The 16,247-nt window shown below is 41.1% G+C and overlaps 1 protein-coding gene and 2 non-coding genes across 9 annotated transcripts in view; 1 reads left to right on the top strand and 2 right to left on the bottom strand.

Moving 5' to 3' along the window:
* The window catches only part of MACROD2 (mono-ADP ribosylhydrolase 2), a 2,107,194-nt gene that overhangs the window by 1,026,592 nt on the left and 1,064,355 nt on the right, over positions 1 to 16,247 (bottom strand). The window lies entirely within an intron of this gene.
* On the bottom strand, positions 12,487 to 12,593 carry LOC112130447 (U6 spliceosomal RNA). The gene has a single exon (XR_002912712.1). It is a non-coding gene; the product is annotated as a U6 spliceosomal RNA (small nuclear RNA).
* LOC112130457 (U6 spliceosomal RNA) lies at positions 13,782 to 13,888 on the top strand. The gene has a single exon (XR_002912720.1). It is a non-coding gene; the product is annotated as a U6 spliceosomal RNA (small nuclear RNA).

Here is a 16,247-nt window from a genome sequence, read left to right as displayed (position 1 = left end):
TGATAAATTGACTAATTATAAATACACAGACAAACTCATACACATAGGTCGAAATACTTAATTGAAGTATTTATTTCTGCTTTATTTCCCTTCATTTCTGGCTCCTCTGTTTCAAGTAGGAAGCCAATCCTCCCCCCATTCCGCTTCCCTTGGACTTGGATGTTGCCTGCAGACAGCTGGCATGCCTGGCTTTTGTTTTCACTGACACCAGATCTCCTAAAAGAAATGACACTAGGAAAAAAAAAAGGGGGGGGGGGGAGCAGGGCTGGCAGTGCCAGAGAGGAAAATACCCATGGCTAGGAAAGGAGAAGAGGATGAAGGTCCCTAGGATTTCCTGGTAGGCCCCAGGTTGGGGAGAGAAAAACAAAAAACAGGGTCCCTCTGTCTAGTTAAAGATCCTGTTGTCCGTTGGAATGAACTGCCCACATCTTCCTGGGGCTGTGAGGTCTGACACAGCAGCCTCCATGATGTAATAAATCTTTGCCCATTTTCTAGGTATCAAGTAGGAGCCTCGGTGACCATAGCAAGGGACAGGAGGTTCCATAAAGACTGGCACTGATTGCTTTTCCTGACAGTGCAGATGGGTGGGGAAAGGGTGAGTTGCTGGCTTGAGATAAGATCAAATTTCACCTAAAGAAAATAAAGAAGTAAAAATATTTCTTGCATACCCAAATTTGACTACAGTTTTTTACCTACATTTTATTTTATTATTTTATTGTATTTTACTTATTTTTTTGGAGACAAGGTCTCACTCTGTTGCCCAGGCTTGAGTGCAGTGTTGTGATCAAGGCTCACTGCAACCTTGACCTCCCAGGCAAAAGTGATCTTCCCACCTCAACCTCCCGAGTAGCTAGGACTACTGGTGCACGCCACCACATCCAGTTATTTATTTATTTATTTATTTATTTATTTATTTTATTTATTTATTACTTTTTGTAGACATGGGGACTCACTATGTTGCCCAGGCTGGTCTGGAACTCCTGGGCTTAAGCGATCCTCCAGCCTCAGCCTCCCAAAGTGCTTGGATTACAAGTTTGAGCCAACACACCCTGCCTTGGTACCACTTTTTAAATAATATTCAGTGGTGGTAAAAGAGTGAGAAAATGGGCTTCTTGAATCCTGCTGATATAAGCATGAATGCATATCGAAAGACCTAAAATTTTTACTGACACATGAATCCAGCAATTCTACTTCTAGACATTTGCTCTAATTAAACAATTAAAGATATACAACAAGATCTGGCTCTAATGATGGTCTCAGTAGTGCTATTTGTATAAATGGGAGGGCCAGGTTAAATGTCCAACAATGAATTAAAGTAGATTGACGGCAGAGCATTGTTTTCGACTACTAAATATATTATACAAATATTTTGTTAGCATCAAAGTATATTACTAATTCCTGTTAAGTGAAAGAAACAGGTGATAAAATACCATGCAGAATACTATGCTCTTTTCATTAATTATGTGCCTATAAATATGAGTATTTTTTTAACTCAAAATATATCATGGGCAAACAAATTGAATGCTATAACTTGCTGATTTTGACCAAAAAAATGCTTCACAATTTACATCCATTTGAGAATTCTTTTCTGTCTTGCTAATAAATCACTTCTGAACTTTGTACTTTAGATTATAAATCCCCTCACCCCCAATTTTGGCAACTATATGTTGAGTCCCTCTTCAAAGTACTCTAAACTGAGGGGGCTGGGGGAAAGGAAAGTTGTGGAGATGAATTCCTAAAGTGTTCCAGAAAATGATACTGCTGATTTTGCAGTCTTAAAATTCACCTCCAGGAACACAGCAGGGAAAGTTATTTGCCTCACCTTGGAACACCTTGGAAACCTCATTACTAAAAATGATACCATACACTCTTATACAGCATATACATCGTGAGGTGTCATGGAAAGTATATAGAATTCCAAACATCAAATTTGGTAGCAGTGCTTTATGTTGTTTCTGCAAAATGCAATGATGTCTTCTTAATTCCCTAGGCTGGCATGGCTCACTCGCCGTCATTTATTTAAGGATATCTACATTTTCAAACACTGTTGGGTGAAAAGCAGTCCCATCAATCACTGTGACAGGCTACTTTCCTCTCGAGTTTATCTTCCTGTATATTTTGTGCCAGATTTCGTTTGCAAACCTCCAAACGGGGGAAACATGAGTCTTATTTAATCTCCACAAATATACACTGATGTTGTTAGACTATCATTTGCTGTCTGAACTCTCATTCATTAATAAAACGTTGGTTAAACAACACCCTACCCACCTTTTAACTGCAATACTCCCTTGTGTTTGTTGAACCCTTAATGGATGACCTGTTTTAAAACCTGGGGGATATTTTATGCATATTGCAATTTGTGTGAAACTTGTCACTGTAGAGGATCTTTTCTCTTTCTAACATGGACAGGTTTGTTTACTTTAATTTCCATTAGTGTCTTGGAAGACAAAAATGATGAATGATGATTCGGAAGCTACAGATTTCACAAATTAGAGAGTTATAGTGGATGCGTGCTTAGCTTAGCTTAAATTATTTTATTAGAAGCACAAACCATCACACCATTGGGGGTACATGAAGACCATTTCATTTCAGTTCAGATTTTAGAGCCCATTTCCAAGGTTACCTCAAGTGTATAAAGAGAAAAAGCAAATAACTGGGTCATAAGCAGATAAAATGGACAAAGCATATACTGGGACAAGCAGCAGCAGGACAAAATTACACCTTTTATCAAGTCTTCCTTCCTCTACCTGCCCATGTGATCTGGCCCAGCTTGAGGGAAGAGAATGAGAAAGTGTGGCAGCTGAAAGCTCACCAAGGGAAAGGATAGCAAGAGACTTATTTTTCATTCCCCATCTTTGGCAGCAGAGGTAAACATTTTAAGATACCTGTTTTAGTATGAAGACATGCATTTTTAATTGTGGTAAAATATACATAATGTAATTTATCACTGTAGCATTTTTAAGCATACCATTCAGTGGTGTTGAGTACATCCACGGTTTTGTGCAACCATCACTACTATCCATTTCCAGAACATTTTCACCCCCTGTACTGAAACGCCATACCTATTAAACAATAACGCCCCATCCTCCCCTGTCCCAGCTCCTGGAAACCTGTAATCTACTTTTTGTCTCTATGAATTTGTCTATTCTGGTTACCTCGTGTAAGTGGAATCATACAACATTTGTCCTTTTGTGTCTGGGTTATTGCACTTAGCATAATGTTTTCAAGGTTCATCCATGGCATATTATATAACAGAATTTCATTCCTTTTTAAACTGAATGATGTTCTGTCTTATGGATATACTACATTTTGCTTATCCATTCATCTGTTGATGGACATTTGGGGTGTTTCCACCTTTTGGCTATTGTGAATAATGCTGGTATGAACATTGGTGTACAAGTATCTATTTGGGTCCCTGTTTTAAATTCTTTTAGGTATATGCCAAAAAGTGAAATTGGTAGATCAGGTAGCAATTCTCTTTAACTTTTTGAGGATCTGTCAACCTGCTTTCCACAGCAGCTGCTGAAGGTACAGTTTTTAAATGTGCATTTCCGGTTAAAGTGACGGTCAAAAATTGACCAATTACTGAGCAAATGTGGGCAGCTCTGAGTGTCCTGGATAGTTCATGGTGAAGTGTGGATTTGAGTCTCAAAGTGATCTCTTTGCTCTCAGCTCCCTGAATCCCCCAATCCTACTGTGTTGGGCAATTTGCCTGCAGAATTACCTCCAGCTGCAGCCACCTGGTGATGGCAGCAGTGGCCCATCTGGAGCGTCCGCTGCAAAGACGACGCCAGGTGCAGATGGGTAGGCGCGTCAGGGCTGCGTGCGGAGCCGATGGGGGCCAGGAGCAGGCCAGAGGCCCGCTCCCTACCAAGTTGGCGGGGCGGGAGCCCTGAGTTCCCGGGTGGAGCTGCAGTCGCCCAGCCACAGCTCCGGACCCAGGAATCCCTGCACTCCTGGGGGCCTGGGAAGCCCACCTGTCGCTGCAGGGTTGGAAGTGCCTGCTCCCGCCCTCTGGACTCTCCTCACCCCCAGTGCCCACTCTGATTTCAGAGCAAAGTTGTGGCTAAGCCCAGGCACTCCTGCCACCTGGCCGCGTGTGTGCACACTTGAGGCAGCGCTGACATGACAGCCCCCTGACGCCTCAACCCCTCCGGACTTTGGGTACTCACGAGTGTGGGAGGGAGGCCAGCGGGGGCGGGCAGCTCGGTGCAGGCCCGGGCACGAACAGCCTGGGTGCCCTGGATGGCATGCTGATGGCGGGAGGCAGAAAGGATCCTGGCGAGAAAGGGGCAAGTCCCTGGTGAAACCCCACCTTCAGGCCAGGGACAGCCTGAAGCCTGGGAGCCAGGCTGCCAGTTCTGGGTGGAGTCCATGGCCCAGAGAGAATTTATGGTGCTCCCTCCAGGCCCGCCTATGGCTACCCATGGACCAATCAGCATGCACTTCCTCCCTTCTGAGCCCACAAAAACACCGCGAACTCCGCCAGACTAACACAGACTGTACTAACAGCTGTGGGAAGGAGCTACCCATTTCAGGTCTCCTCCACTTAGTCGGGATGGCCTGCCTGTGGAAAGGAGCTACCCAGTATGGGTCCCCTCTCTGCTGAACGCTAGCCGCTTATCAGGACGACCTGCTTGCGGAAAGGTACTACCCACTATGGGTTTCCTGAGAGCTGTTCTGTCACTCAAGGAAGCGCCTCTCCATTTTGCTCACCTTCCAGTTGTCCACATACCTCATTCTTCCTGGACGCCACACAAGAACTCAGACCCACCAGATGGCAGGACTGAAAGAGCTGTAACACAAACAGGGCTGAAACACGACCCCTCGCTTGCCACATTGCCAGCGACAAGAAGGAGAGAAGAGCTGCAGCCCTTTGGGGAGCTCAGACCTAGGGCCTCCTCGAGCTAGGGTCTCTGAGGTTCCTGACGTCTCCAAGCTTCTGGGTGCCACCACGTTCCCTGGCGTCCACAGCGGAAGCCATTTGCAGTATGCCTGGTTCAGCTGGAGCCTCGCATAGAGCTGGTGCCTGTGCAGGCACCTGGAGCTGCCCGCCCCACCACAGCCTGGCTGTGCACAGTGGCCAGACCCTGAGCTCCCTCACATACCCTTCACTGCTCCGTGCCTAGCTCACCCTTGGCAGGTGTGGGATCTGGACTGGTAGCGCAAGCCAAGTGCAGCCTGATGGTAGCGCCTTTGCCGGAATTTTGCTTGGGCAGAACAAGCCCAGCAGGCCCAAGCAAAATTCCGGCAAAGGCGCTACCAGCCTCAGAGGTTTCCGGCTGGAAAAGCAACACCCTAGAGATCCTGTGACACTGGGATCTGGTATGAAGATCATGAACTGCAGGACTCAGGATGGGGGACTCACAGCCAGCTCCAGTTTTGCTGCCGCTACTTTTGCCTGTAATCTTCTTTTTGTCACTTTGACAGGTGCATCTGAATTTGCATTATATAGAATCTCTGCCATACTCCCTAGACTGACTATCTATCTATCTATCTATCTATCTATCTATCTATCTATCTATCTTTTATCCTTAGCTCCTTGTCCTCCTTTTTAGTTTGGATGCCTTTAGAAACAGGCCCTGAGCAAAGATGTTTGAGCACAAGTAGTGAGAGAAAGATGCCAATAAAACAGTACGCAAGTGGGCAGGTGACTGCTGGGGCAACTAGAGCTCAATGCTGTTGCGCATTTCTGGGACATTGTGTAAAACATGCCTCAAAATTTTACCGAAGGGCAATTAAGCAGGAGTAGTTATTCTCCAACTCCCAAAAGTAGCTCACCAAAGCCTCCAACTCAAACTCCTGAGCTCAAGTGATCTTCCGAATACCTGGGACTATAGGCATGCACCACTATGCCCAGCTAATTTTTAAAAATTTTTGTGTAGAGACAGAGTCTCACTGTATTGCCCAGGCTGAGGACTGCTTTAGAAAACATTAATTCCCCAGCACATTCAGCCTGCCTTGTGCAAAGGGACCTTCTACAGTTCTAGAAAACCTTCAGTCATGGAGATGCAGATGTGGTCAGTCAGAAATCTGCTGGAGTACACTGAAATTGAAATGTCCAAGATATATGATCAGGTTTTTTGTTTTGTTTTGTTTTGTTTTTTGAGATGGAGCCTTGCTCTGCCACCAGGCTGGAGTGCAGCGGTGCAATCTCGGCTCACTGCAACCTCTGCCTCCTGGGTTCAAGCAACTCTCGTGCCTCAGCCTCCTGAGTAGCTGGGTTTACAGGCAGGCACCACCACACCCAGCTGATTTTTGTATTTTTAGTACAGATGGGATTTCACCATGTTGGCCAGGATTGTCTCGATCTCCTGACCTCGTAATCCGCTCGCCTTGGCCTCCCATTCACCTCTTTATGTAATCACTCAATGAGCATTTATTCACTGCCTCTTATATGTTTCAGGCACTATGTAAGGGGCTAAGGATTCAAAACCAAAAAAACCTCTTTTCCTGATATTGTTTCTTTGTCTTCATATACTTGGCATAACTGTGGAGATGAGTTTTTGTACATAAACTGAAATGAAGTGGTCTTCACTATAATGATTGGTAGAGGGTGATGGTTTGTGCTTCTGATAAACTAACTTGAGAAAAGCTTAATACCTCCACTGTAAATCTCTGACTTGTGAAACTTCTTTCCTCAGTGGTTCCCAAAGTGTGGTCCCTAAACTAGCAGTATCAGCCTCATCTGGGAAGTTGTTAGATATGAAAATTCTAAGTCCTTCTGAATCAGAAAGTCTGTGGATAGGCCTCAGAAATCTGTGTTTCAACAAGCCCTCTAAATCATTGGAGAATTCATGATAAAGTTTAAAAACCACTCTTCTAGAAAAACTGACCAATGAATTAATAAGTCTCATGCAATCTACTTTTTGAGACACTGCAGAAATACAAAAGAATGTCTTCTGAATTACAATGAGAATTTAGGAAGGGATTCCTGGAGGAGGTGTAATGCTTCATCTAAGTTCTGAAGGATGAGTCTATAAGAGGTAGCTAAATAACAAAGTGGGAGAGGAGGCATGGCAGTTAGGTTGAGGGCCTTCTGGAAGAAAGCCTTCCAGAATTCTGGCACTCAAATCTCCCTGGATGTGTGCAGTTTTCTTCCTCTTCCCTACTGCCTTATGTGAACTTGCTCCCCATGCCCTGTGAGCCTGCAGGCCAACAATGTCCAGCTGAAGTCCTAATCTTGGTTTCTCAGCTACCTCTGCAGCAGATATGCTGAATTATGTGGAAGTTCACTGTGACATCTGAAGCTCCCTAAGGAAATGACTCTCACCATTCACGATCTTGAACTTCCTCGCCCATTTCTCCATCCTCATTACTTGCCATCCTCCTAAATACCCTGCCTCTGCACAAAACAAACATTTTTCTTCTAGTTATTCCAAATGCCATGCTCTTTCTGACCTCCATGTATCCAGTAAGTTGTTGTCTTTGACTGGACTGTCCACCTTTACCAGTCATCTGATGGCTAAACTCATATTCACCGTTCACATCTCAGCTCAGCCATGGCTTCCTCTGTAAGACCTTCCCTTGACCTTCCAGGGAGGTAGGGGTTTCCATTTATTCTCCACCTAACAAACTTCCATATCCCTGTCACAGCAGGTAGCCCAAACTGTTGGTGCAGATGCCTAACATTAGAGTGACAGATCCCGGAGCAGTGATCACTTTCTATTCATTGTTACATCCTCAGTGCTAAAAGGTGACATCCAGTAGTTGCTTAATAATAAAAGTAACACTTATCAGTTGCTTGTAATATGCCAGACCTTGTTTGCAGTACTTTGCTTGGACTTTGCTAATTCAGTAGATTTGGGTGTCTAATCCCAGCATTGCTCCTCACTCCACTCTGGGCCTTGCGCATTAGAAGGCTCAGCTCTGGCCCTCCTCTGACTGCCCTTCCTCTTACAGTGATACCTTGGATCAAGGGGACTTGCCTATCCAGAGCCAAGGTCCACCCCTTGGCTCTAGGTTTTCAGGCCCCCAGAATTCTCTATCAAAATGGCCTTGAAGCTACTTCCAGGGCCTTTCCAGGCATCTTCCACTGGTCTTGCCTCCAGGGGCAGTGCCCTAGGCCTGAGGAATGGCCTTAGCCTCCTTTTTGCTAGGGATGTGGATGTAGCTGAATATATGGGCCAGGATCTTCATGCACCATCTGGGAGGCCCTTGCAGTATGAAGAAGAGCTTGGGAAGAGAGGAGGGCCAGGCCTAGAGCTAAGGTCCATTTTCCCCAGGGCACCACATTCCAACATGGGACTCTGAGGAGCCTCAGAATTCTACATTTAAACCCAGACCTTTAAATGTTGAAGGTATGTTTGTCAAGGCAGGCAGACAACACACAGTTTATTCAGCAACTTGTTGGGGGAATTCATAATTTTGAAATATTTAGATAGAGTATTCAGGCTCCATTTATACTCTTATCCTGAAACCCACACATATTAGGGGTGAGACCATTCACTCTCACAAGAAATTTTTTCATTTTTTTTTTTTTTTTTTTTTAAATTAGAGACAGTCTCACTGCTGCCCAGGCTGGTATTGAACTCCTGGGCTCCAGCAATCCTCCCAGCTTGGCCTCCAAAAGTGCTGGGATTACAGGCATGAGCCACTGTGCCAAGGCTAAACTTTTTTCACAAACAGATATTATTTCCCCACCACCACCACCACCATCACTACCACCACATGTTATGACTGAGTAAATTAAGGCAAAAATAGATTAAGTGTCTCATCTACACAGCTGAGAAATAGTAGAGCTGTAATTCAAACAGCCATTTGGCTCCAGACCACACACTCATATCGCCACAGTGATTGAAACATGGTAGCTGTTTCACAGACCTAGGACGGAGCCCTATGTCAGGAACACCAAAATCAAATCTGGTAGACATCAGAGTCTGTTAAAGCTATGGAAATTAGCACTGAAGGCAAAAAGCGGAAACATAATAAGACAAAGAGATGGACATGCCTATAATAAAATGGAATAATAGGTGAAAACATTTCCTCTTCCTGAGAAACATTTTTTAACCCAATTAAACATATAAAGATGAAAGGAAAGGTCTTTTTCTCCTGAATCTGTCTGTGTTCCGCCACTCCTACCCCCACTGACGCCACATTTCTGAATCTGCCACACAATATAAATCACTGTGTAAACCAAATCATTAGGGTTGCCAGGTGTTCAATTTTGAACCAGACAGTCTGGTATTTGAGCTTTCTGCCTAGGAAACAAATAGAGAAAATACCAGTGATTTTTAATTAAGTCTTGTTATTATCATGTAAAGATGAACTTGCAGGAGAACATTCTCCCTGGCTTTTTGTGCTGCACTTGACTCTGAGCCTGATTTCCACTAAGACATCAGCCTCTGTGTAGGCCAGACGGCCTCCAGACTGAGTGCCCTAGCAAGCTGATGAGCTTGGCTCTGAATGCGTATTGGCATGTTCTTATTGGTCAGGCCCATGCAATTGTGCTAGATCATTTTCTTTTATTGATATCTCCAAAGCTCCTTCAGCAATCGGCAGAGTTCCCTGGTGTATTTAGAAATGATAATAATAATAAAATAAATACATAAATAAGTAAATACTCAGAAGCACATTTGGATGCAGGCAACTGATCCATTGATTAAGAGTCATATGAGTTAACTAAGCCCATAAGTCTACTCATGGCTATTGAATAGGAACAGATGGTGGGTAGAGGCCAGGGATGCCGCTAAACATCCCACAATGCACAGGACAGCACCCAAGCCCCTCCCTACTCCAGACCAAAGAATTATCCAGCCCAAAATGTCCACAGTGCAGAAATTGAGAAACCCTATTGTACAGATATTTGGAATAGATAATTCAGCCCATTTGAGTTATTAAAACTATCAGAAATGATAGTGTAGATCTATCGGCTGGTGTATCAGGAGCCCTTGAGGATGGTGAAAGGAGTAGGTAGAGAGGTAGAGAATTTTCATCTGTGCCCTCCCCCACCCCCTTTTTTTCATTTTCCTCTTTGTCACACTAAGCAGCAAGTTAATTCTTGAGAACAGACCTGTTTATGAAGGTGACACTGCCCAGGCTTCCGGGTCTGGCCAAGGAACTTGAGGAGACCATCAGAGCTGCCTCTTCTGAAGCAAGGAGGTAGACACCACCCAAGACTTAGACTGATAATACCAGAAGCTTGTACTGATTCATTGAACATACACACACAACCCCATCTCTCTCCCCCATTAACAAGAATTTTTAAACTGATATACAATAAAAATTATAAAATGTAATTCTCAAATTTTCTAAGGTGGAATAATATGGATAACTTTTTATTGTGAAAATAATACCCCCACTGTGAAAAAATAGTCTTCATGTAGTTTTATTTTTCTTAAAATTCCCAAGTGTGTAAACAAACAAACAAAAAAAACAACATTGGAAAGTCACCGCACTTGAAAACTCAGGATATCATGTTCTGAGTGTTTTGTGTTTAACTAATGGTGAGAAATCTTCTTTTAGTAAAGAATCACAATTTAAATAAACCTGCATGCCATCCTCGTGGAGGGGAATAAGAACTCCCTACAAATTCTATTTATGAGGAGGTTGGTACCTTAGACAGGGGCTCATTTCCCTTGAGGGAAAAGCAATCTCTCGATCGATGGAAATCATTTTTCACAAAATACCTACAACACTAAATCTGTTAAAACTAGATCAATAGTCTGTTCCAATTCTTGTATTAAATAGTAGTATGGAAAAAATTTTTTGTGTCAGTGGTAATCTATAGTAACTACAGGATAGGTATAGAATTATAAAGAAGTTAACTTTGTATTATTTGTTTGTTTAGAGAAAAATATGTTTTTGAACATTACAAATTTATTTTAAAAATATAATATTAATATAAAATGCAATATAGAGTATCCCTTAAAAATTCCCATATGTTTTAACAAATGTTTTTTATTATGATGTTTATATTAAACATCTACTAATTTGCTAACACCATTTGAAACCCTACAAATCACTCGAAAATTAGGTATATACTCAAATAAACCAAATTAATTTAGATTAACAGGTTACTCTAAGAGTACATATTAATTTCATTCTTCTTCCCCTTCCTCTTCTTCCTCCTCTTTTTTTCTTCTTCTCCTTCTTCCTTCTTGTCCTTCCTGTTAAAATTCATGATTTTGAAGCTGCTTAATTCTCTCATCTGGATGGAGACTATAAAATAGTAACCTCAAAGAGAAATTTTAAGGATTAAGTAATGAATAGTAGTATTTTTTAATGCCTAGAATATGGCATAACTTCAATAAATCTCTTTTGGTACTAAACTTAGTTCTACAGAGTTCCTGCTCTTTGGACCAGAATGATGTAGGGTGGGAGAGATAAATCTAATTAAATTTTATCAGCAATAAAGGTATCCACTATTGAGGACCTATGAGGTCCGGTTTACATGCTTCTTTAATCATTGTGAAAGTTCTAGGCTATGAGTAGGATAGGACCTGCTTATACTTATTGAACACTCACATGTCAAATCAGTTAATCCTCACAGGAGGCTTCCAAGGTGGTGGTACATTTATCCCCATTTGACCAATGAAAACACCACAGTTCATGGAGTTCAGCATGTGTGCTCCAGTGAAAATGTGTGAGAAGTGATCATTGATGTGTTCCTTGGGTGATATGGTTTGGCTGTGTTCCCACCCAAATCTCATCTTGAATTGCAGCCCCCAGAATTCCCACATGTCACAGGAGGGAATCTATGGGAAGTAACTGAATCATGGGGACAGGTCTTTCCCATGCTGTTTTCTTGATAGTGAATAAGTTTCATGAGATCTGATGGTTTTCTAAAGGGGAATTCTCCTGCACACACCCTCTTGCCTGCCGCCATGTAAGACATGCCTTTGCTTCTCCTTTGCCTTCTGCCATGATTGTGAGGCCTCCTCAGCCATGTGGAACTGTGAGCCCATTATAAATTGCCCAGTGTCGAGTATGTCTTTATTAGCAGTGTGAGAACAGACTATACCTTGGGTCATCAACAGGGGTGATGCTAGCCTAGCCCATGCTGCTTCTACATGATTAGGAAAGCATGCCCTCTCTGGGAAGACATATCTAAGAGCCAAGAGTGAGGGCTGGAGTATATGTAGCTCCTAACCCTTCTCCATAGGGGGGATCTATGAATGGTGGCCCAAGTAAGCCTCTCAGGGTTTTCTGAAGACATAAATGCCCATTTAAAACTCAAAAGTATTTGAATCATCTTATATTTCCAGTTATAGAGGTTCTAAGTGTCTCTTGGGATTCTGGCCCAAGGCTTTTTCTTCTAGAGCTGCCTTCTTAATACTCTGTGCCACTTTCTAGCAAATGATGGCATCATGAGACTGGAATGTACCTGAGGGAACTGAAGCCTGATCTGGGCATGTGGTCAGTACACGTCCTCCAAGGTCTTGTAAAAGTAACTGCAACACAGGTATAGAATTGTGGTACATGACTCTATATGACACTCTGCAAAAGAAAAAACTACAGAGAATATATATATATGTATATATATAATTTTTTATGGAATGCTTCACAAATTTCCGTGTCATCCCTGCACAGGGGACATGCTAATATTCTCTGTATCATTCCAATTTTAGTATATGTGTTGCCAAAGCAAGCACTAGAGACCATATAAATATCAGAAGTTGCCAGGCGTTGGGCAGAGGAAGAAATGGCTAGGTGGAGCACATGGCATTTTTGTAGCAGTGGACTATTCTGTATGATACTGTAATGGCGCATACATGTTATTATGCATTTGGCAAAACTCATAAAGCTATGTAACGAGAAGAGTTAATTGCTGCTTACTCATCATTGTGGAGAACCAGGTCGTCTTGTCTTTAGACTATATCACCAGTGTGTGCGAGAATGCTCTAAAATTCTGTTGTGAATGTCTGATTTAAAGATTAAATGTGAATGAGACTGTCACATGAATACAAGATTTCTAAGTCATGTTCATAAATTGTATAGACTATTCTGCTTCAACTAGTCTCTTTCAAGTAAAATTCCATAAAATATGTTCTATCCAATTTTAATGATACAAAATCAAAGTCTACCACCAATAAAAACATCAAATAATATTACTGGAAACAATGAAAAGAAAGCCAGGAAGTGGAGCTTTTCTGCCATTAGATCCTAAATACTTCAGACTGTGAACTGGTATTTAATGTGCAGTTGCCTACATTGGTAGGAACCCTGCAATTATAGGTTAATTAGCTAAAATATCTGTCATGTTTGTGTAAGATAGGGATACAACCAATGTTGTATACAGCAACAAATAATAATAGCTTCATAATTGCTAACACTCACCATATTCAAGGTAATTCTTTACTAATAAATAAAATAGACACCAAAAAATATTAGAAAGGATTACATAATGCAGCAGTTATTCCTGCTAACTTTGCTTGTTTGCATGCACAGTAGCAGATGAATAGGCACATAAATATATGTATTTTTTTAATTGATAGATTTTTTTGAGCAGTTTTTGGCTTACAGAAAAATTGAGCTGAAAGTACAGAGAGTTCCCATACACTCCTCTCCCCTCTTTCTCAGTTTCCTCTATTATTAGCATCTTGCACTGGTGTGGTACATTTCTTACTGAACCAGTATTGATATATTATTATTAACTAAAGTCCATAGTTTACGTTAGGGTTCACTCTTCATGTTACATAGCTCTATGATTTTGTCAAAAGCATAATGACATGTATCCACCATTACAGTATCATACAGAATAGTTCACTACTATTAGTTCCACCCAGCCATCTCTTTCCCTGCCCAATGCCTGGCAACTTCTAGTATTTTTATTGTCTCTAGTGCTTGCTTTGGCAACACATATACTGAAATTGGAATGATACAGAGAATATTAGCATGGCCCCTGTGCATAGAAGACATGGAAACTTGTGAAGCATTCCATGAGAAAAATACACATATATGTATACATATATGCATATATGTATACATATATGTGTGTGCATATATAGTCTCCTATGTATATGTATATACATATATACATATATGTTTATATATAGAAGACTATGCATATACATATACACATATATGTATATGTATAGACTATGTGTATACATATACACATATATGTATATATATAGACTATGCATATACATATACACATATATGTATACATATATATGTGTATATAGTCTCCTATAGTTTTTCCTTTTCCAGAGTGTCAGATAGAGTCATGCGCCACATTATACCACTTCCGTCAACATCAGACTACTTATATGACAATGGTGGTCTTATAAGATTATAATACTGTATTTTTACTGGATATTTTCTAAGTTTACACATGTTTAGATACACAAATCCTTAGCATTGTGTTGTATGTGCCTACACTACTCAGTAAAGTAACATGTACAAGTTTGTAGCCTAGGAGCAATAGACTATACCAATGTAGCCTAGGTGTGTAGTAGGCTGTACCATGTAGGTTTGCATAAATCACTCTACGATGTTCGCATGATGACGTAATTGCCTAACAATGCATTTCTCAGGACATCTCTCTATTATTAAGTGGCTCATGACTGCAGTTGGTAGCAGACAACATGTAGCCTTTTAAAATTGGCTTCCTTTACTTAGCAATACGGTGAATCTTCTTTTGACTTTGGTTTTATTTAAGACACAGGCTTCAGGAAACAAATATGATCACATAGAGTAATTTTCAAAACTCATGTAATTTTTTTCAGATACATCTTATAGAAATTTCACTGAGACAGCTTCTAACTCCTCTCTCCTAGTGTCTCAAGCCATTTATCCATAATCCTTAAAGTGCAGACAGAAGTATCCCAGGAAAAAATTTTGATAAGTCCTTCCTTAAGATGACCTTTCAGGTGAGGACTTGGGAAATCAAGAGAACACAGTAGTGGTTTCTCCTAGATTCCATGAGATGTGAATATCCACATGAGATTTTGCAGCAGAAGTAGGCAAACTATAGGCTGCAGGTCAAATCCAGCCTCCCATCTCTTTCAGTATAACCTAGATGCTAAGAATGCTTTTTATCAATACGCATTTATGATCAATTTGATGACAGGGAAAACTAATTTTGAACAACAATTAAGCAAAATGTTACCCACCCAAAAATGATTTCATCCTTTTCATTACTAGAATAAATTTTCTTCTTATTTACTAGCTAATATTTTAAGTATTCAATTATTATTATGTTTAATTTCATCAATAAAATGTTTGTAAAAATTTGTTTTCTCTCTTTCTATATCAGTACCTACACAATATCCTCAATTTTACCTCTTGGTACACAAAAACTAAAATACTTATTCTTGGCCCTTTACAGAAAGTGTTTGTCAATCCTATTCAAGAATAATCAAATGGTCTCTAACTGTTTTTCTTCTTCTCCCCTTCATTTTTTTCTTTTATTAGTAATATACCCTCATCTAACTGTATCATTACGTTCTAGAAGACACAGTTAGTATGATCTGGACTATGAAGTAACGAAAAGGTTTAAAGAACTCCACCCTTGGACATTAAAAAAGGAAAGCTGTCTGTTAGTCAAGAGTCTAGAAAAGGAGGCCATAAGTGGTACCAACTTTTCCAGGCTTTGGTAAATATAGAAATCTCTATTTTTTTGTCACCATCTCTCTGCTTCTCATGTGGGTCAGCAGGGGTGTAGTGGAAAAAGGCTTTGTAGTTAGACAAACCTGCCACCCACCAGCTTCTGGACTACAAACAATTGCTCATCCTCTTTGCATTTTGGGGTTTTAAATTTTGTTTTGGTTTGTTTTTGACTTATAAAAGGGATTATTTCAATGACTAAATGATATAACGTTCTTACACAATAGAAGCTCATAACTTTGTGTAGTTGTAAAGCTTTAGGTCCTAATGAGAATTAAATGTTTTCTTCCTTTCTTCTTTCCAAGAAAACTCTCTTCGCGTGTGTGTGTGTGTGTGTGTGTGTGTGTGTGTGTGTGTGTGTTCTGAGGCAGAAGGGAAAACTGGAATAAAAGTCCCATTACACCTCATGACTTATAGGAGAGCAAACCTAGCAAGGTGTCTGTATTAGTCTATTTTGTGTTGCTATAAAGAATACTTGAGACTGGGTAATTGATAAAGAAAAGAGGTTAAATTTGGCCAATGATTCTGCAGGCTGTACAAGCATGACACCAGCATCTGCTCAGCTTCAAGGGATGCCTCCGGAAGCTTTTACTCATGGTAGAAAGCAAAGGAGGAACAGGCATGTCACATGGTGTGATGGTTAATACTGAGTGTCAACTTGATTGGATTGAGGGATACAAAATATTTATCCTGGG

Source organism: Pongo abelii, chromosome 21 (assembly GCF_028885655.2).
Source record: "Pongo abelii isolate AG06213 chromosome 21, NHGRI_mPonAbe1-v2.0_pri, whole genome shotgun sequence".
In the NCBI taxonomy this organism is placed as follows: Eukaryota; Metazoa; Chordata; class Mammalia; order Primates; family Hominidae; genus Pongo; species Pongo abelii.
The sequence above is the reverse complement of the archived record's forward strand: the minus strand, read 5'-3'. Positions and strand labels throughout refer to the sequence as shown.